This window comes from Dermacentor silvarum, chromosome 5, assembly GCF_013339745.2.
Source record: "Dermacentor silvarum isolate Dsil-2018 chromosome 5, BIME_Dsil_1.4, whole genome shotgun sequence".
NCBI classification, from domain to species: domain Eukaryota; kingdom Metazoa; phylum Arthropoda; class Arachnida; order Ixodida; family Ixodidae; genus Dermacentor; species Dermacentor silvarum.
Window position 1 is genome coordinate 120151166 of NC_051158.1, and position 22784 is coordinate 120173949.

The following is a 22784-nucleotide window of genomic DNA, read 5'->3' on the forward strand; positions in this document are numbered from 1 at the left end:
TTAATCATTGCATTATTTGTTTAGCCTGCTCAATCCACTTTCTTCCGTAATGCCTTCGAGTGCTGACGGCGCAAATAAATAAATTATTAAACTGTAAAAAATATTTCTTGGATGAGAGGTGGTCACCTCCGGCAATGTTTCATCATCATCATCATCAGACTATATTTATGTCCATGGCAGGACGAAGGCCTCGCCCAGCGATCTCCAATGACCCCTATCCGGTGATGTATAAAATATGCGCATTATTTAAAGCTACATAGTTTAACACTACGTAGCTAAGCTCAGTTATTCTTCTGAAATCACTAGTCAGTTGTTCCTCTTAGCCGCTTATTTAGTCTGTGCATGAAAGTGACTCGTTTTAATTGCTCAAATGACAACCTAATTAACAAGCTTTTGAAACTCATATCGCTTTGGTATATAAGTTGCTATGTGTTTTTGGACTCGCGCTAAAATAAAAAAGACGTACATTGCTTTATAAATGCAATGGATGAAATTGCCGCGAAAAGACAAAGCCGTGTAATATATTTGAGCTTTTCATTACATGCCTATAGCCAGGAAGTTTATGCAACCAAATGATTGTGTATTATTACATTCTCAAATTCCTACGGCATTTCCCCTATGTGGAGAAGCCAGTTTAACTTTTCAATTATTCACAATTCGACTTTGTGATGTTTCGACCATATATTTGATAGATAGAAATGTGCATGACCAATAGGAAAATATGTTGGAGGCAAAACTTCTTAGCAAATTTTGCAAAATAATCTGTATTTACCAACTGAACAGCATATTTCTACCCTGGAACAGATAGGAAATTGAAATGAATCACATGCATAAAAGTTTGCAGTGCTAGTATTATGAAGTACAGTTTCAGTTTTATTTCTTTCAATTTATGATATATGATAGTTGATGTGATGACTTCAATTTCCTGTTTTATGTTTAGGCTACTGACAATGCACAAACTATATTTTTTGTCATAACACGGAATACAGGCCCAGAGTGCGGCTCATAAACACATCGGGATAATGAGGTGTAATCTGTGGATACATTTCTTGCTATGGGTAATATAGGAGCCCCTTTCTCGCAAATATGTCTTGGTTGAGAGCGCGTGTGCTGAAAGTAGACTGATTGTCCGCGCTTTCCGTGCAGCTACCGAAGCGACTGTGACAGCCTTTCGCTGTTTAAAGGTTTAAGCCTTTCGATGCCAAGCGCCTGAAATATACACAAACAACGTGCTTGTCCAGAACCAGAAAGGTCGCAAGCATCATGCGAAGGGAGGGATTACCCTTGTACGGGTTAGTTGCATCCTTGAGCAAAAAATAAAAACCGGGGAGTGACAAGTGATTGTTAACGACGGGCTGTCGCCCTTATCGTTATCACAAATGACGACTTGCGGCAACGTACTGCGCTTTGTCGGGAAGCTGTTATGGTTCATTCTTTAGAAAGGGTATTTGTTTTTTTCCGCATCGTAACTTACGTCATCGGGGCAGATTTTAAAACATAAAGGTCTTGGGTCAGGCGGTGGTACCTAGGTGACATGAACGCCCGACAAAAATGGACTTGTACAGTCACTTTCTTTTGGAAGCGCTGATAACGTTGTAATTTTAACCACAATAGCTCTTCGTACATGGCATTTTTCCTAACAGCTCAACAGAAGGCTAATCAGTCCTCATATTAATAAACTTAAAACTTTTTACCAGAGACACTCTCAGATGACTTCAATATATTTACAATAAAGGGCTCCATAATTTCCACCATGGCTTTACGTAGGTACGTTGGCGCACTCCATGCAATAATCCCAGTCAGCCTACTCACATATAGCGCATAACTAATCACATCTAGCATGGCCTCGGCTACATCCCAAGAAGCAATTTCCTACCTATTTTGATTACTTAAGACTCGGTAGGCTTAAGACAGGCCAAAATTCGAATAGGAATGCGTAGTATGGAATTAGTATGGAATCTACAGTGATCTAGAACGTATGCATTACACTCGAGTCTGTCCATAATTAGACAGTAACATTCATTTACTCTGACTATTCATCTATCATCAGTGTTAATAAACTAAACGCATGCTGTGCCGATTTTTCCCCCCACCTCACCCCAAATTCAGCTGGGCGCAGGCTACCACCCTGCGTCTGCTACAAACAAATACGTACCCTTCACTCGCCCGCCTCCACCTTATATTCCCTGAAGTCTACAGTACACCCAACTGCCGGTGCTGTGGCACTCACCCGGCTACGCTTCCGCATGTGCTGCGGGAGTGCCCAGCACTGTACACATACATTAACACCACGACCCCCTCGTCGAGGTTGCGTGAGGCTCTGCGGAGCTCCGCCCTCGACGACCAAACCTGGGTGACCCAGCACGCTCGTGAGGCGGCGGCGAGGCAAGCCCTCGACGTCCGCTCATGGGAGGCTTAGGCCCGGCCATCATAAAGTGCTGGCTCTACAATAAATGTTTATTCCTCCTTCTGAGCTTCTATCGCTAGGTTTGTGTCGTGAAGTCGCCTGCGCTTGCACAAGTTCTACAATTCTACGCTCCAATATCCCATCACCAAGAGCTCGGCGCTTGTCATCACGAATAAGCTAAAAAGCAACCTCGCCTTCAGAACGTATAGTCAGCGTCAGAAGCTTTCGTACCCCAGAATGTGAAAAAATATTTATATTTCTACGCCTTAGTCACGCATCGTAGTATTCGGATTTACAGCGTATACTGGTCTAGAGTAAACAAAACAAAAGTTTTGCATAGTTTTACTGGCTGCGGGGTAGCTGCGTTGAAAATGAACTTATTCGCAGAACCTCGGCCGCGTAAACTTTTGGCGGCGACTGTGCGTTTGAACACCTGCATTTTCTTTATTCTGCACACAATTTTTTTAATGAATGGCCTTCCAGCCAACGTCATGCAGTGCTTACACCTGGTTAATTTTCAGGACAGCAGACTCAGACTTACACCTGGTTAATTTTCAGGACAGCAGACTTATTAAGTAGAAGAACTGAACTATTATGTAGCACGTCATTATTATCACCAATCAGGTGTAATAAATATGTAAACAAATAAAGGATAATAACATTGCCTATGAAATTTTACTAAAATCTCAGGACTACTTCAAAACTTTGCCTGTTCGTCTTGTGTACGTCCCTATAATTTCTAGCAAACTGAAAGGGAGAAATTCAAGGTTGAAATTGACATCTCTTGTGGCACCATGGCAGAAAAGGGAAATTGTAGCTTAGTAGGCCCATATGAAAGGATCAGCTGCGATTGTGCTACTCACGCACAAGGAACGACACTTTTGTATTTTTTTACAGGCAGTAAAGTGATAAATGGTGTCCGTAGACGCTGGAGTGATCATGACAATACCACCGTACCGATATGGGTGATAAATGATTCTAATAAGGGAACAATTCTGCAAGCCTCACGGTCCTTTCTCATGTTTCTTCAATTGTCCAAACACGTTAAATTTAGCGTAGGAGAAAATTCTTACAGAATTACTGAAGAATTGTACCAGTAATTATATCATGGTGCTGCGATCTGATTCAGCAATAGAGTTAGTTAAGAACAGAACAGCAGAATGCCATAGTAACTTTGGTGATTCTAGCCGAAAAAATGTCTTCTTGCAACGCTTTGTGGGCATAACTCAAGAAGGGTGTGGTCTGTGATTGGAATAATTCTCTATTTTTACACGACAAACTGCACTAACACGCCCCGGTGTCTTTTCCCATTATTTCCAATACTCCTCTGCGTACGTCGTGGTAAAAGGATATGAAGACCTTTAGTATTTCGGGAATTTCGTGAATGTATATGGGAATGGTTCAAATGATAAGACACGTGCGCTGCATATTGAGGATAGAATGTTTATGTTTCGAGGTATTGGTTTGTACTAAGCAAAAAAGCTTGTGAAATAATTAGGACAGCCTTCATTTGCACCGAAGATCCGGTACGCGAAAATTCTGCTTTGATATAATGCAAATATACTCAGTCAAATAGCTTCTGTATTCCTTTGTAAGAATACTACGTCTGGGGCTGCAGCCAAGTTTTCTACTTCTGCGTCTTTTAATTGCACTCACGGGAAGCTATTTATTTTTGTGGTACGTTTCAGGCTGAACAAATGTCTCACAAACACGCCTTTCCATGACATAGCTGAATAGGCAAAAATATTTCTTAGTAATGACTTCATAAATGTTTGCCTTAAGAAAGAAATCAACTTTGAAAACACACAGGTGGGTTTATTGTCTAAAATACATTACACCTAAAGTGCAAAAGAAGTTTGGAAGCACGTTCGCATGTTCATGAAACCAGCCAGCTATTTTTTTAGGAAGACGTTGGTACAGTAGAAAGAAACGAAACAAGAACCGCAACTAAATGACCTGCGTTTCGGAATATGCCATCTGGCGGGAAACGGCCAAACTAAGCAGCGACAAAGTGATAAAAAAAATTGCGGCGCCGCTGGCTTCGAACCTGCGAGCTGCCAATCGTGGTATCAGCGAACCTAATCGGTGGTCGCGCAGAACGCTCGGCTACCGGTTTGAGTGCTGCCAGAGGCAAAAACTAGGTTTATATGCGTACCACAATAAATTCTGCGACCTTGTTATGAAAACTGCGATTTTGGAACGAGTTTTTTGGCCTTTCAAGAGTTGCTGCTGCAACTAGCTGAAAGCCGAGTCATTGAAGTTGATAAATCCCCAATAATACGTCGATCGATGCAATAGGCTCATCGCAAATTGCTTTTTACTGGCCAAAAAAGCCTCCAAAATTTGGCCTTTTCCATAGACTCCCATACTTCGAACTTCGCCCGCAATTTGGAACGGGTTTTCTGTCGTAAGTAATGGTACCGCTTGCATGAGATGTCGGGCTAAGCTCCTAGAGCCTATTTCCACGGTAATATTTTGAAAGATGGCTTCTATGATTAGTTATTTGGGAAAAACGACGCTCTCCCATAGAAAATGCGCATGTTTTCAGAGGCGGCCGCTAGAGGCGCTGTTCGGCGATGTCCCAGATTCCTGGTATTGTACTGCGGTTGTGGTAAAGCAACATGATACATAATCTTGGTGCATTGGCATTGCCTCTTTGCCTTGTAATGTATCATATAACGGGGATCACATAAAAAAGAATGCCACGGCTTTTTGAGGGGACACAATTTCCTCACAACCGGCGAGAGCGTCGTGGCAGAGCCCATTAATACCGAACCAAAAGAAGAGAGAGAGAGAAAGAAAAAAATTCAATATGAAGGATTAAAAAAAATGTGGTCATCGTTTTGGCATGTTAGGGGTCAAAATTTACTATGCTCTTAGCATCTAGTTGGGGAGGACTTTCATGGCGTGCCCACCAAAAACAAGGCAGATGGAAAAGGGGTTTGCGTTTGAGTTTCCGCTTAACATAATTCTGTTTCCTACTATAATTCGAAGCTATCATGTCTGCAGCGTGTGTGTAAGTCGTACCTTGCGCATTTTCTGAGGCAATTTATTTTAAACCTTAATTTAGCTCAACAAGGTGCTTGCGCTTTGCGGAAGGCCCACTGGAATGATGATGTATACTGCAGAGCCGCACACGTGCGGGCGCTGTGCTGACGTACGTCTCTTGTGGTGGTGGTGGTGCTTGTGTAACCTCATCTAACCTAAGTTGCGGTGGTGTTACTCGTCTGACGTCCGCGCCAGCTTCACTGTGCACCCACTTTAGCAGGGTGGGAAGGAAGCGGAGCTTTAAAACGAAGCTTAATATGTCTAGGCGGAATCGTGTATGGCTAGGCGAAATCGTCTGTGCGCAAAAAACTATCATCATCAACATTGGCTCGAGTGTGGTTGTCTTCTTCCGCTGCTGGTTCATTGGCACCCCTTGGGCTGCCCTCGTGCTCGGCACGCGCTCGTGCCACTGCTCCCGCGTTCGTCGTCGTCGTCTTCTTCCACAGTTGGCTGCGTTGCCGCTCATCATTCCTGCGTAGAATTTCACTTCTCTTCTGTCGTCGTAATGGGGAGGCCGCGTTTAGCGGGTGATGGGCCATTCATTGTCTTACGTAACGGACAGATTAAATTTTGAAGTAATATACTTTTGAACAATCGCAAGCGGCAAGGAGACAACGGTGGACGGCGGGTATACCGTCAGTGACGTCGTTCTCTCTGTCACAGCCAAACGTGTGTGTAACGTCATAATCGAGAAATGGTTGAATGAACCCTCGGGATTAACCCAATGATAAACACCGGGGCAGCAGGTTTCAGCTTCGCTGGTTAACCATCTTCACGGAGTGGCAGGTCCGACGAATTTTTATTTTATCTTCTTCCTCCGCGCGTTCTCGTCCCGGATACTCTTCGACGTTGTCTTCTTCCATCCAGCGCAGAATTCACATCCAGCTGCTGGATCAGCCACGTATACTCTGGGGCTGCTCGGCTCTCGCCAAGCAGCCCCATAGTAGAAGAGCTATAGCCACCCTCCCCCCTTCTCTGAGGCCACATGATTTGGACGCCTGGCGCCTTCCCACTGGTCTCCCTGGTGGACGGTACCTCATATTGCAGTCACTACTTCAATTTCTGCCAGACTCAAAAATGATGAACAAGATCTGAACAAACTCCTCTCTTATCCCTCCCCCCGCCCTGATTGATCCTTTTCCTGGGGGTGAAAACTTTCTATGGATATTTTAATAAATGTTTTAACAACAACAACCACAACACATCCGCGCTCGCATTCTTTGTTGTGCTCTTCTTTTCATTTCTCAGCCACGGCACTGTCTCGCGCACTGCACACATTACATAACCAAACTAACTTATTGAGAAGCTAAAACCGCGCCGAATGAACGAGGTAGTCGAGCAATACCTCCACATAACAATTTGAACACTTGCCAAGTAAACAGCTGAATTTATTCCGTAGCCGAACGGTATCCACGCGGTTACCATGGTCGCGTCTGTTTCTTTACACATTGCTGCAAAAGCACAGCTTATACCCGTGCCATACGGGTACAGAAAATGGCATTAACTTCCTAATGCCTTAAATTTTAACGCCATTTGCGCGATACCACACGGACAAACCATATGCCACTTGCATGAACGTCATTCCTTATCTAATGCTTTCACCAGAACTCATTTGTCTGAGAAATGCGTACCATCGACTTCATAGCTTGCACAGTGCAGTATAACAGGAGTATTCGAAAAAGTTTCTACAATGTAAAAATTAATGCATGCATAACTTTCAACTACAATGCTCCTGCAAGGAGCAGTACTTGTTGAACTTCCTCAGATAAGCGTTGGAACGGCTTCGACGGGTTCAGCGCCATCCTAATTTCGGGCTTAGGATTTGACTTGGAATGGCCTAAGTTGCTATGCTCGGTTGTAGCGTTGTAATAGAGAGAAGTGGCTTTAGGTGCAAAAAATTTGACACGGACGACAGAATAAAAGACACGGACTGGCACAGCCGCGGACTGTACGCCATTCCGTGTCTTTTATTCTGTCGTCCGTGTCTAATTTCTTGTGCCTAAAACCATTCCTAGTAATGTACCAACTAACCCGAGAGCAGACGTTACTAAATTGTAATAGACAGCTAACGGCACTATGTATGCTTGCTTTTATGATTCACTATCCAAGAAGGCGCAAAGTAAACTTGTAAATGCATATTAATTTTTATTTAGTACCTTAAAATTGCTCACTTCATAACAGGCTCTCGTCGACATCACCACATCAAATGTCATTAAATTTGGACGTGTGGGAGCTCCGCCGAGGAAAATGTCTTGAGGGAAGTTAAGACATTAACGAAAGAATGTCATTTTTTGTGCCCGTGTGGCACGGGTATTAGAACTACATGCTCATATTGCAGGCTCAAACACGAGCGCACAAATCGCACTGGGTGCTCTGTCCGCCTCACCGATAGAGGAAACTCGGGCGATGCCGAATTGAAGCACTTCAGTACGTCTCACACAACCATTCCCAATGTTTAAGACACCATGTCCTACTAAGTACACCGTGCGAGCACGAAAACACTTACCAGTAACTGCAGCCGAGCGCATATTTGGCGAACGGACATGCATATATTTCGCTTAAAAGCTTAGAAAACGATTTTGCGCTTACGGCACTGTGTTGTTGCTCAAATTTAGCAGAAAGAGAGCCTTTTATGGTCTAGCTTGTACAATGAAACACGTGGCACGGTTACTTTCCTCGTTTTTTAAGACAAATAAAATCGAAGTTGCATTCAGATATGGGGAAGCTTTATCATCGTGACTAGAGGTTGGGGCATAGGCTTGTACTACCTTCATTTTGTACCTCCTATTCAGCTTTATTACGACGACTGCTACCCTTTCATTAATGCTGTAGAATTCATCAATGTTGCCCGCTACGTTGTTATGCACTAGAAATCCTACCCCGGATTCTTTCTTATCTAGAAGACCTCTGTAGCAGAGGACGTGGCCGTTAGTCAGTACTGTGTATGCCTCACCAGTTCTTCTAACCTCAATAAGGCCAATAATATCCCAGGAAATGCCTGATAATTCTTCAAATAGTCCTGCTAAGCTAGCCTCACTCGAGAGGGTGCGCGTGTTGAACGTTGCCAGGTTCAGTTTCCATTGGCGGCCTGCCTTGACCCAGAGATTCTTAGCACCCTCTGCCGCGTAGCAGGTCTGACCGCCGCCTTGGTCAGGTGCTCCGCAGCCACTGGGAAGTGAGGGCCATGGGTTAATTGACGGAGTCATGAGGGAGGTAGTGGCCGAATACTGCACCAGGGAGGCCAATTCCTGTTCTGGTGAGGGAGTGACTTTGATGCAGCTTAGTGGGCCTGCCTAGTTTGGTTGCACCTGAACTAGTATAGCCCCACTAGCTCTCGGCAATATGTATTTTTTTTCCTTTGCCGGTGTCAGGCACCACTCCATGCCTGCTCCACTCCATGCCAGCTAAATTAGGTTGGAGTGCATACGGCAGGCATTGCCAAATCCTGACTGGGAGCTTACCACTGTCGTTAAAAAGAAAAGTGTACATTCATTGCATTCTACCGGTGCTAACATACGGGGCAGAAACTTGGAGGTTAACAAAGAAGCTCGAGAACAAGTTAAGGACCACACAAAGAGCAATGGAACGAAAAATCTTAGGAGTAACGTTAAGAGACAGGAAGAGAGCGGTGTGGATCAGAGAACAAACGGGGGTAGACGATATTCTAGTTGACATTAAGCGGAAGAAATGGAGCTGGGCAGGCCATATAATGCGTAGGATGGATAACCGGTGGACCATTAGGGTTACAGAATGGATACCAAGAGAAGGGAAGCGCAGTCGAGGACGGCAGAAAGTCAGGTGGGATCATGAGGTTAGGAAATTTGCAGGCGCAAGTTGGAATACGCTAGCGCAAGACAGGGGTAATTGGAGATCGCAGGGAGAGGCCTTCGTCCTGCAGTGGACATAAATATAGGCTGATGATGATGATGATGATGGGGAAGCTAAGCTGTTGTGAAGACGACGCTACCATAAAGTTGTGTCGCCGCCTAACAGCAGCTGCGGAAATCAGTTGTTCTAGGAGGGTTGCCATATGCTCCAGTGGAGCAGTCTTGTATGTCCCCATTGTACATAATAAAACGTTCGCACAAGCCAGCATGGCGGGGAAAGCAGAAAGTTCATAGATAATCCGTCGCTCTGCCGTCGTTCATAATCCGTCGCTCTGCCGACGGATTATGAGGGCGCCTATGAAACAAAACAAAAACAACAAAAAGAAAGGTCTGTGAACGATAATTTCAAGTTCAAGGGAAGCAATAGGCGCTAAGTTCACTAGTGTGATTTCACATTTAATGTTCAACCATCAATATTTCATCGCAAACTGCTTATGATTTGCGCGAGGTATTCTTTGCGTGGGCGTTTTTTGTTGTGTGTTTTCGTGGGAGCATCCACATACAGTTTAGTCCTTCACGAAATAAAACAATCGGTCATGAGCGCTTTTTTGTTCACGTTCACGTTCGCCTTTACCCTAAAGACACAGCGCCGCACCGCCCCAGTGCTATTTAAACAAGCCCCAATATAAGAATCAGACAAAACGCCTTCCAGTTGCAGGAAACTTGTTTTTCGCACTCCCCCGAAAAAATACGAAGACAAATATGTATATATTGTTTCACGTGATTCTGCCAAGAAACCAGAAATGCTTGCGTTTGCCCTTCGAGTTTGCGCCTGCTTGCTTGATTTCGCCGGGATTATTTGAGCACTGCAAACTACTAAAGCGTGCTGCAAGCTGTCTGCATTTATGCCCTATTATATGGATGCAAATTTTCTATTAGGCGGCCTTCTTTCCTGCTGTTGTATGCAAGGCGCTTTATGGCAATTACGTTGCCTCCACACCCTAACGGAGATATTGCAACATTTGTTCTTTTCCAGCGAAGCGGCTTGTCCATACATAAAAAGAAGAAAAGAAACGCGTTAAATATCGCATTTTTCTTGGTCTGACGCAATAAAGAAATGCATTCCCTGGTCCCGTGATATTACACATCTGGTTTAGGAATAGAAAAAAAACGCATTCGGGGTACCTTGCACTAGTGGCGCAAGTCTAAAGACACAGCAGAGCTGATCGGTTCCAAGCTGGTCCTGGCTATACGAAGTGATGTTAACTTTTACAAAGTGATGCTAAGTTATTGAAATTAATGTGAAGTTTTACATAGTGATGCACAGCGATGTAAGGCAAATGCTAAGTCGCACCCCTACACGGTCCAATTGCCGTATACGCTGGCAGTCTCGCTTAGCAGCGCGCCGTGATTCTTGGTAAGCGTTCTTCCTCGGCAGTGCGAACCTTCCTTGGTCACCCCATGCCTACGTCTGGCGCGCCGCAGCCGCGCACCGGTTTTCATACGGAACGAAGGTGCGCGCGAATGCACAGTTGGCCATGGCGTCACGTCTGACTCGCGGCACATGCGCAGTAGTGCACAGCTGGTGGCGAAGTCGTCGGGGACGCGGGGCGAAAACTATTCACAGTGTACGGGCGGCGTGCGCTGACGCGCCGGTATGATGTCACGGCGCTTGCACAGTAACACGCAGCTGGCGGGAGCTCGGTAGAGCCGTGTCCAAGGTCGATTCACATAGGTCGCGAAGGTTCGGGCGAAAAGTGGTTCCAAATCAATTGTCACCGACACCAGCAAGGGTGGTTATGGAAGCAGCGATTGAAACGCGACTAACGTTTGGAGGTTATAAACACTGGGAAAGAAAAAAAAAGCGTTTTTTAATTAAAGCGAGACGCAGTTAGATTCATTCAAGGAAAATTGCTAATGCATTTTATATACCCATGGCGAGAAAATTAGATACAACTCCATTTTACTTGATCATTGTCAAAAATTCTTTTGAGCGCCCACCGTGAGAGCGCCCATCGATAGCAGCAGCCGTTGATGCCGCTATCACTTGCAATGCACTGCAGCTCTTGGAGTGCGTGGAAAGGCGCGCTCGTAAAATTCCCCTGTTGCAATACGCCCCCCTCACATGTTGTCTTGTTTTGCATGTCGACGTTTGTTTGAATTTGGTGACGTGGGTAGTTTTATTGTTTCTTAACCTGTGAGTTGCGACCGTGTGACATTTGTTTACTTCAGTTGTTTTCGTGCGACAGCGCTGACCGACGCGCTTGGCGTCCGACGAAACGACGAGCACTCTACGCAATTTACGCTCAAAGCGTTCGTCGGCCTCCAAAGAAAGTATGTTCTGTGCAGCGATGCGACTTCGACACCCGTACGGCTGACCTTTTCCTGCATCGCTTTGCGCGCTGAAAGCTCGCAACGCCCACAAAGTCCAATGGCGGGTAATTTGAATATACAGCACTATGGCAGGCCTCCGAAAACAAGTTTCCCGCCTATGAGAGCAAAATGACGTCACTTCTGTTTTTAAAGGATATGACGTCAACTTATTTTTCCTTCCGACGGAAGTGCTCCCTCCTCACACAGATGGCGCTAAGCCCCATGAACCGCCGATAAGCCGCCATGTTTTGAACGTATGGGCTTCTATGGAATCTTCGCTATACCAGGTGCATTTACCTTGCCGTGTCTGTGTAGGGCGAAGCGAACGCGCATCTGAGCCGGCGGTTACTTGGCAACGCGAGATGACGCGGATTTTTTCTATCTACGAAATACAGATTGCGCTCGTCATAAACAGCTCCTGTGTTAAAAGCATCAAACACAAAGCGACTTTCTTGCCTGCTCATGAAAGCCGACATTTGGGCTGGTTAGTGTGATTCATAGTCGAAAAGCAGCTCAACTTCACACCGAAGAAAAAAGGAAAGAAAGAAAAAAATCGTCATACACAAGCGCTCACCAGAAATAAATTCTCATTGAAGACCTAGCAATATATATATATATATATATATATATATATATATATATATATTCTACTTGACAAAAGTAAGAAGTAAGCACAAGCAAGACGTTACAAGTAAAGATGAAAGCACCCTTTAGATATTTACCATGTGCACATACAATGAACACGTTTGCTACTTATGCAGAACCAACGTTACACTTTTGAAGCAATTGGCAGATGCCGGATATATGGGTTTTTTGTCTTGTGGATGTGGTGTGCTTGAATGATCCAGCGAGCTACACTATATTTTGGTCGCGAAATGATGCTAGTGTTAGCATTGTGCGGCATACAAGAACAAGCATGCGCGGCATTACTTGTTCATGTGTGTCAGCTTAATGTTCTTGCTGCTGTTTTCGTGTTCATTCAATCAAACATTGAAGCACCCATCTGACTTTCCTATAAAGCTACGGCCTTACATTAACGGCAGCTTATACACTATATCTGTCTTACAGTTCACAGACTGCGACTTGTGCTTGGCAGTGCAGATTGCCTTGCCTGGCGCATCTTCAACCTGGGTTGACGATACACAGGTAAGTGCAATAACGGAAAATGAAATAGCTTTTCCCGATAAGTGGCGAACATTTTGATTGTATCTGCCTATAGAAGTGTTGTTACAAATGTAAAGGGCGCTTTTACTTGTTACTTACGTTTCGCTTGCTTGCATTACATATGTTATAAGGGTGATTATATCTATACACAGATGTGTGTGTTGCCAGGTTTTCAATACATTTTAGTACTGAGTGTTGCGCTAATGTGGTTCTATTTTATTTCTTCATTAATGTAAATTTGCGCTCGTTTTTCACCATGATTCTTTTAGTTGGTAGGATAACCTTCGTCCTTATTCAGGACTATTTAAGGCTTTCAAATTACTTTATCAGTCTATCGTTCGGATAAGCAAGACACGTGTAAGGGCGTCCTTTAACTTGCAAGTTCGTGGCTTATATGAACGAAATTACCGAGTCAACCTTGAAGAAAACATTACCAGACAATGACAGGTGAGCCCGGACTAGCGAGCTGACGGGAAACACGGCGCATCCCCGACAGCGCTGAAAATTAAATTTTGCTTTACGCTGGACTGGTTCTGCAGCCAAGCTGCGCTTTCACTAAAGCGGAAGTTCCGCCTTAGCCCAAGCTAGTCGCCGGCGGCGTTTCGCGAGGAAAAGTTGTACATAAAAGGAAAAGGGCTTATTTTATTAAGAGAGGTCCGCAACGTTGAGTATGTAATCTGGTTAGCATGACACAGCACAGTTCTAAACATAAAACGGAAAAGCTGCAAATAAGGATACCGGATGACGCAGTAATTAATTTTTTCCTTTCACCGCTGCAGACTTCAAGCGCCTTGACAACACGGTAATGAGCTTAAAGAAAGTACTGTATTTGTCACCGCGCGATGGCTGTGCGCGGCTGGGCTACTTTGCTGCTTCTTATGAACATCATACAAGGGCGATGCGGTGTTTCAGCCTGTTGTTAGCTAAAGGTCATTTGAACACGTCAAACGAGAATGTAAGATTAAAAAAATGCTTCATGCTTAAAAAAAGGTCTCCTGGGCAACTTTATTTTGCAAGAACTTGTAAATTAATCTGTCCTAACATTGTAATTTTTGATATTTTTGGGTATTGTTTCACAGCTGCAGGACTGTGATCCATTTCTTACTAAATTGATGGTGACAGAAAACGCACCTTTTTGGTATTGCTTAAGTACTGAAAGTTGGGCGAGTTGGTATCTATTCATCTTTTAACTGCCTCGTTTCCGTGTGCGCGCTGCAGTTACAGGATGGTATTGCTTAGTTAGATGATAAATATTCGCTATGAACTCCACGGCGTAAACTAATTACAGTTCAGTGCAACGAGCACTCTGGGCTTTTCAAGTTTAGTGAAGAAAATATGGAAACATACTTTAGAAACCTTGTCCAGGCGAAAAAAAATTTTGATAGCTTAACATATTAGTGGTTAACGCAGAAGCTGTGACATCCAAAAAGGGGAGCAACTTAAAAACCAGAGCATGATAGTCTGCATTCGTCTTTATTAGGGCTGTCAAAGTCGACAAAGCCGTCCACTTTCGAAGTCGAATTATTAAAATCATATCCCTGCTTCAGCTGTAGCTCATCCTGAAATATTGTTCCGATTGTGCCATGGTTTATATTCCCTTGCGCGTTCTTTCGGACGGCTTCTAAACAAGTTTCACCAATATTGTGCTTATATGGTCTCAGGATATGTCTCAACATCTGAGGATTTTTTTTAGTTCACTTAGCAGCTTTTTAGATTTCGGACTTGCCACCCTGATGGACATACATTTCGACTGTCATTAGGCTTAACAGCTCGCTCAGCAGGGAACTGACGCGTCCATCTTCCGAAATGTCATATCAAAGGGTGTATGCGTTTTATTTTATTGAAATTAAAAAAATATATATATGTAGTCAACATATAATGGTGATGGCTACTCCTATTCGCATAGCAGAAACAACACTATAAAAAAATTGTGCACTGAGAAAATGAAAAGAAACAACGTCACAGGGCAATAAATCCACAGCACATAAGTGCTAGACACCTACAAAAACATAAATATCAAAGGCAAAAAAGACAAGTCCCACCACAATGAGTTTGTAAACAAAAGTCATAGACACGCACAAGCGGCCGTGATGTAGACTGTGATGAGCATATGAACAGATGAGACTATGCAGAATACAAAAAAGTATAACACGTGATAAACAAGCAGTAATGATAGCAAATAATAGAAACATGTCGCAGTTACACTGTGTGACTATTTTGTGCGATATCTAGTAATTTCTCAGGATGCCCGTGTCTTCGAAAAATGTTCGAGGGCGTTCAATGCTTTTCCCTGAGTAATTTTCAACCGCCATGGGCACACCAATTTTGTGAGTGAGAAAGTTCGGTGAGGATCAATGGAGTGTAGCTCTTGTTCTGGTTGTCGTCATTGCGTCGGATATCTGGGGCATTCAAGGCGTAGATGGCGAACATCCCCATCGGCATTGCCACTTGAGCAATCCGGGGAAGAAGCCCGTTTTATGAGGTATGGAAAATGTTTGCTGTGTGCTGTCGCAGGGCGCAGTTGATGAATTAGTGTCTCGGTACTTTTCGAAAGATTTACATCCAGATGGTATTTGAGTTAAGTATTGAAGTTGAGGTGATACCTTTCATTTAGAAAAAAATTCTTTGGTTTCTTGAGAGACAACCATAATCTCATTATGAGGCACGTCGTAAAAGGGGTCGCGAAATAATTTTTACGAATAGAGGTTCCTTACGGGGAAGCAACGCGTAGTACACCAGCGTTTTTATTGTGTTGCATTGGTTTTTTTTTTTATATCTGCTTCTGGGGTGAAATGCTTTCCAGATATTTCTGCGCACATTCTCTTGAATTCTTCTGTAATGCTCCTTGAAATGATCATCATCTGCTTACTTTTATGTCCACTGCATGAGGGAGGCCTCTCCTGGCGATCTCCTGATCTCCTGGCGAACCCCTGTCTTGCGCTAGGTGACTCAAACTTGCACCTGCAAATTTGCTAATTCATCACCCCAATTAATTTTCTGCCGTCCTCGACTGAGCTTCCGTCCTCTAGGCACCCAATCTGTTATTATAATGGTCCACTTGCTATGTGCACTATGCATTACATGGCCCGGCCCCTACATTTTTTTTTCTTTATAACAACTGTCTTGTTCTTCCACATGCCAAGCTTCTCAGCTTTTGCTGTTTGGACTGGACACTTCTGTGCACGTTGGGTGCTTTCTCTTGAAGAAGTTCTTTTTCCATGTCAAAGACATTTAGGAAATGTGAGCCATGGTTTTCTGAGCAGCACAATTTCTTTCTTTTTGGTGCACTTGGTCAGCGCTTGAATGACCGATGTTAATGCCTTCACACTCGTTGACCTCATGGGCTTCATTGAACAAATTTTATAATACAGGGACGCCCTATGAAATACGCATGAGATCAGCCTGTGTAGTTTCCTATGGCCGTCAACAGCGCAGACTAAGCATTTGTTTATAACAATGGTTTTTCACAAAAGCAGGCTCTCTTGCACCACACGGAAAGAGTAGAACACTAAAGAGATTATCTCTAACTCGTTGAACCTTACGGCTTTTTTTTAAATAGGCTGCGTAATCTGTTTAATCGTTACGAGCTTGCGAATATGCGTGGACAGTAGCCGTTGAACGGGCCTTACTTTCTCAAGGACATCGCAATCGAGGAGAGAGAAAAATTAAATGATACGAAATGCAGAGAGGTCGGGGAAGAGGGAAAGAAATCTGTGGAAAAGTATCGCTGCGAAGCGAGGCTGCCTGGCTCCATAGGCGGCTGCCACGTGGAATGGTACCGGGCCTGAGTTCCCATTTCGCCCTTGGTAAAAGCAAATTTCATTCACCAAAAACATGACGATACCACTTTAAGAAATGTCAAATTTACGAAAATGCAGATCACGTACCTTTCCATTCGGGTTAAGCTTTCTGTCTGCTAGGTGCAGTGCTTTTTCCCATCATTTCAATTTAGCAGTACTTATAAGTGGTTCGAAAAATGACGCCTAGTTGCGTCTCTAGCGTAGTTTGTACATTCACAACCTGGTGAAGTACAAACCATCACGAGTGGTCTTCAACAGAATACGCCGAAGCTTAATTGAAAAAGTTAGTCATGAGCAGTAGACAGCGTTAAACCGGAAAAGAATACAGCAAGTAGACATTTGGATCATCGACAACCAGAGAATGCCGGTAATGTGCGAGTGAACGTTTAGTTGTTCACTCTTAGTTGTTCATAGTTCCCAAGTGAGGCCACGACCGCAGCTCTTACCATGCTAGTAGTGCTTAGTATCAAACATAATGGTCACGATTTCATCAGTTCACCGTGTTATCATTAGCACATCGCTCAGCTTTATGAAGACGACCGCTATTCACTGTTATCGCTTCGTCGCTGGCTGCAAGACGCACTTGTCATGCTGTCAAGTTTCTTGTTTACGCCTCCTATCGACGGGCTTCCACAGGAAGATGGCAGCCGCGATGACGTCTCTGCAATCCATCTTTACTTACAGTGCTTAAAGCGCGTAAAAGCTGATATTGGCGTCTCGCATGCCAAAGCACTACTTTGTGCCTTCACAGCTCCGTTGTGATGGCGTTGCAGACAACGTGGCAGACACTAGTGTGCACAGCGCGCGTTATCTTGAACTGTCCGCGCTTCACCGCACCGTCGCGCTGGAACTGCGCCACCGGACCCAATAATCGACAACACTGCCACTAGTTCGCATCAGCACCACTCGATCCACATTTCTGGCGAAGCTGTCAAGCACATTTGTGCTCACAACGCTCATGCTTGCAGCAGAGCGCAGAGAATCGGCCTGGCTCCGCTTCAGAACGAATTCATGATGGTGCGTTCACTTGCCATCATCGGTTTTGCAGCCAACTCGCGTGGGCGCCGTCGATGCTGTGACAGCACTGTGCCCTACGATGATCAGTCCCTGACAGTGCCGGACTACTTGGGGCTGCTGTGCCACATTCGATTTTGCTCGGACAGCTTCAGAAGCTCCGCCGATTAGTCGGAGATTTGTCAGTAGCGTTCTTTTTGTAGCGTGAGCTACACTGGCCGAGGTTGAGCAGTTTCGCGTGGCTCCTGGAGAGCCGTGCTGCGCATGCGCGACGAGCAGTGACGTCCCATGGTGCACAGCTGGCGCGCCGGGCACGTGCCCGGCGTTTGCGCAAACGCCGGGCGTTTGCTCGTTTGCGCTGGGCGTTTGCCAGTGTGGTATAGCCATGGAGAAGGAGAGCGAAATTGCTGCTCAGCGGCGCAGAAGATTGGAGAAGCTTAACTCATCGGATCCCGAAGTAGTTGCCTGGCATTCAGCGGTTGAGCGTAGGAAGAACGAACAGAAGGCTAAACGTGCTGCAGAGACACCGGAGCAAAGGGAGGAACGTCTAGCAAAGCGGCGTCGCCAGGAGGCTGAGCGACGTGCCCGATCATCTCAGCAGCCGCAACAACAAGACGCCGTCGATAACGTCAAGGCTCGCCGATTGACCGACTATATGGTGAAACTTAGCGAAAGCGCCATTGTGAGTTGGGCCTTCGAGACGGACTTCGTAAAAAAATCCGTTTGGATATGTGTGCGACATGTGTGAAAGACCGTGGCACATGAAAGCATTGACGGCGATAAGTAGTACCATGCGTGAAACATTGAGTGAAACATTGAAACACTGCGTACTTGTACTGAGTGCGGCGGCGGGTGGTCACGCGCCTCGTACCTTGAAAGCGATCTGCAACACGGCTCCTACCTTTGTATGCGCTGTGCTTTCGTTGCTCAGTTTCCGTTGAAGCGATAGACCTTCGCTCGCTGCTGCTGGCGAGCTTGCTCACGCCAGCGTTTTGACAGCAGTCGTGTGCGGTCATTGGGTGTGATATATTCATGTTTGCTTGTGCGCGCTGACACCATGCTTGTTAATTCAGTTAGTAAGCGAATGTTTCCAAGTTTATACAGCCGATAAAACTACTATCCTTACTCCATTTAGCTCTCTACTATTTTGCTATCGCAATTGATGCTTCGCCTTTCGGGCGAAACTGCGATTTTTAGATGCGAGAGCATGTCATGCTCGGGGCAGTGTCCGTCCTGCGGCGTCCGTACCCATACTGCGCATGCGCAACTCTCCCTCATTCTCCTCTCCTACGTAGGTGCGCGCTCTCCTCCCCTCTCCCCCTCTCCGCCACAGGTGCGGAGCAACAAATCATTGCATATAACTCTCTCTCTCTCTCTCACTCTCTCTCTAAGGGTACGTCGATAGGCGGCGCAAGTGTCGCGGCGCAGTATAAAGCGCGCGTTCGCTGTGCTTCGGTCATTCTCTCTGTGCAACGATGTGCGAAACGCCATGAACAACATCAACGTCGGCGCTAGTTGCAGCGGCAGCGCCACCGCCGCGGAGCAGAGGAAGGCTCGGGAAGCCGAACGTAAACGTCAGCGTCGGCAAGCGGACCCCGAACTTCGGGCCAGGGAAGCCGAACGTAAACGTCAACGTCGGCAGGAAACTTCTACGGAAGCAACATGGGCTCGGCACGCCGAATTGGAACGTCAGCGTTAACAAGCCGACCCCGAAATCCGGGCTCGGAAAGTCGAAGCGCAACGGCAGCGTCGAGCGGCAGATGCCGATCCCGAAGCGACGAGGCAACGCGAGTCTGCGGCCAGAGGAGCAACACGTTCGAGGCCATTACAACGCCCGGGCTTCGACGGTGCTGACGCGCGGTTCAAGCGCGACTTCCTCGAACGGAGCTTCGGGCACAGCTCCAACGTGTGCGACCGGCTTTGGTTCAAACTCGACCATCTGCAGCAAGACCCATTGACGCTACACTTCACCGACCAGAAAGCCATCGTCTTCAAGATACCGCGCGCACCAACGCTAGGAATCATGTACGATCTCTAAATAAAGACGCAACAACCCCGTACAAACGTCTCCTCTCTTCTCAATACATTCTCTCGCTCTAACTTTCATTGGGTTGTGTTGCCAAGCGAAACGAAACGGAAACTCGATGCATACCCCCGCGATGCTTTCGCATCCCATCATGATTGCCCGTAGGGTGAGATGATTTGATTTTTTTTAAAGAGAAAAGCACAGCGATCAGGCGCGCATGCTTGGTTTTATTGATGCATTTCGCGACATCTGTCTTACTAATTACAATATTAACGTTTAGTGAACATGCGGATTTCGCCTTTCAGGTGAGCGAAATTGGTGCGCGAGAAAGCATATCCAACTGCACATGTGGCTTTTTCTCGCCGGTAGCTGGGGTGGTATACAAACGGAGCTTCCGCTATTGCTGTTCAGATATATGTTGATCTCCTCTGTTTCCAAGTCCGAGCACTGGTTTTTCGACGTGCAGTACTAGAAGTCGGTGCAGATTCGCTTTGTCCAAGACGCATGTCGGGCCTTTCGTAGAAGGTCTCAGGAGCTTTAAGGATATCGGCGGGTGCTTTCTGCGTGAACAGCGACGTGGCACGACCTCTATTTTGCTTATGTTCGTACGGGAATTCCGCTTACATTTTCCTGGCAATGACCTAGCTTACTTACAGCGTTTAGGTGCCACGAAGAGCGAGAGCACGACGTTAACTGGCCTTTGCGAACACGTTCTAGGTGCTCATTCTCCGATTCCGCTGTGCAATTTTTTCGGTTGTGTCAGCGACGTTGCCTCTGAGGCTGCACCATCTTGGAGGCTGTGCTAATGAATTCGCTGTATAGTCGAGTTTTAGCTACGACGGAAGACAGCAGCCACCAGGGGAATTCCCGTCATGGTGCTTTCGAGCAAAACCTCTGACAATCCCCGACAACTGAGTCACGTGATTGTGACGTGGCCTGACTAGACTTGGCGTGTCAGGTCTGATATACCGGGAGCCGCCGACGGTTTGCGGACAGTCCGGTGCAGGATAATTGAAGAGGCTCACTGCGGCTACGACGGTGACAGTGACAGTGAGAACGCCTGTCGAGTGTCCGTTAATATAGCTGTCCCAATAAAATGAGACGGCGTTTGTCGACAAAAGAAGACTGGTGGTTTACATTCCCAGTGTCACTGGGACGCTTATAACATCCGAAATTTCAATAAAGGTTGTGTCAAAATCAGTGCTGGCCTGTATGTATAGTATTTTACTTGTTTTCTAACAAAAGATGACCTGTGATTATGATACTCCCTAATGCATATTTTTGCGCAGCTGTTTAGGCATTTGGAATTCGCGATATATTGTGGCAAAAACTGATTCTGAATGACAGCATCTGTCCGCAGCGGCGCTGACCCTATTCTCGGGCTGCTCGTTTAAAGGTGCATTCACACGACCGGACGGAGGAGGAATTTTCGCCGCAGATGGCGTATCACGTGACGCACGAGTCATCAAAACGTGCCGCCATACAGGTCCGAAGTCTACACCAGCGCTTTGTTTCCATATATGGTACCGGTGAACGTGCTCGCCGCATGCATGATCGCCGCCGTTGAGCATGTCTCGTGCGGAACTCGTTTCCTCCTAACCCTTCCGCCCTACTCTGTTCCTATGCTACGCCTACGGACGCCGACACTCAACGCAAGAACGGGCGCCTAAGTGCTGTGCTCTAAAGCTACACCCGTGGTTACACACTTGGTCTGAGCGAAGTGTGTTCTGAAGTGAGTTCCTCAAGTTTTTTTTCAAGCCGCGAATATGTAGTAGTAGTTGTAGTAGAAAACTTTATTACGTGCACGAATATAAAACAAATACGTGGACGATTCCGCATTTCGCTGTTCCACAGATGTTCAGCGCAACCGGGAAGAGAACGCTGCTTAACCACTCCTTGATAGCAATTTTTAGAGCGATTTTCCTAGTTTATCTCTCATCTCTTTCTGAAAACAAGCAGGTGCTCCTCCGAACGATCTCTCGCCACCTTGACAACTTCGCGGCCACGTCACGAGACGATCACTACACAATAACTTTTGAAACAGACGAAACAGCAAGGAAGTGCAATCACTATTCCGCGGCACCCGGCAGCTGAAGGCATGAGAAGAGTGCCATGCGCAGTCAAATGGTGCAGCGTGCCGGTCCGGGCGAGAGTGAATTACGAGAATTGAGGATAAGAGAGCGCGCGAGGAATGGAGTGTTAATACTTTACAATATCAAGGAGGGCGTCACCGATGACTCGAGCGTAGCAATCCCTCGTGGTAGAACGCGAAACGCAATAAATTACATGTTGTGCTAAAGCACATTCAGTGCACATCTGGGACAGTTTTAAATGCATGTAAACTGCCAGAAAGTACACAGTAAAAATAAACAAGGAAAAATGTTTTCTATAACTGTAACGGTGTGTAACGTTGAACGAATGAAAAAGGCACGTACGGTTTGACGACGTGACATACTTTTTCAACAGCCAGGCATTAAAGCCTAAGTGAAGATAACGGTTGAGTTAATCCAGATAAGCCAAAAAAAGTGGAGGAGTGCAGAGTGTTGAGTTTTATGTTGTGATAACGCTAGTTCATTCATCGGAGGTTGACACCAGAGCTCGGGAAAAGCCCAATTGATGCGTTCCAGCATAACGCCCCAAGTCTTCATAATATGCTTGCATAAGTGATCATTGTATAAATTATTGACAGGCCTTTGCACATGGCTTTCAGGACACGTGCAATACAAATTTGATACAATGGTACAAAATGGTGAATGAAGTGCTTGCCAACCGACATTCCAATGGAGCTGGTGCATCTGCGGTATTACTTCTGCAGCTAGACCTGTTTTTAAGGTATACCTGCTTTGAAATAGGCATCGCTTTCTTTTGCGAGAGCTCTTATAAGAGGAAACAGAAACTTCCTCAGAAAATGCGCACTTCATAACTGCGTTTCGTAATGAAAATGTAAATTACAAACTTCCTGGCCCGTGTATTTCTATGGGCTGGGGGAAAACCAGTAACGCCGATGGGGACATTGCTACTGTTAACAGCGCCACCACATACTGCCTACGTCAGCAACTGCAGGAAGTCTATAGCAAGGTATAGTTAAACTGGTAGCGTAGCTTCTATAGAAGCCCACACGTCAA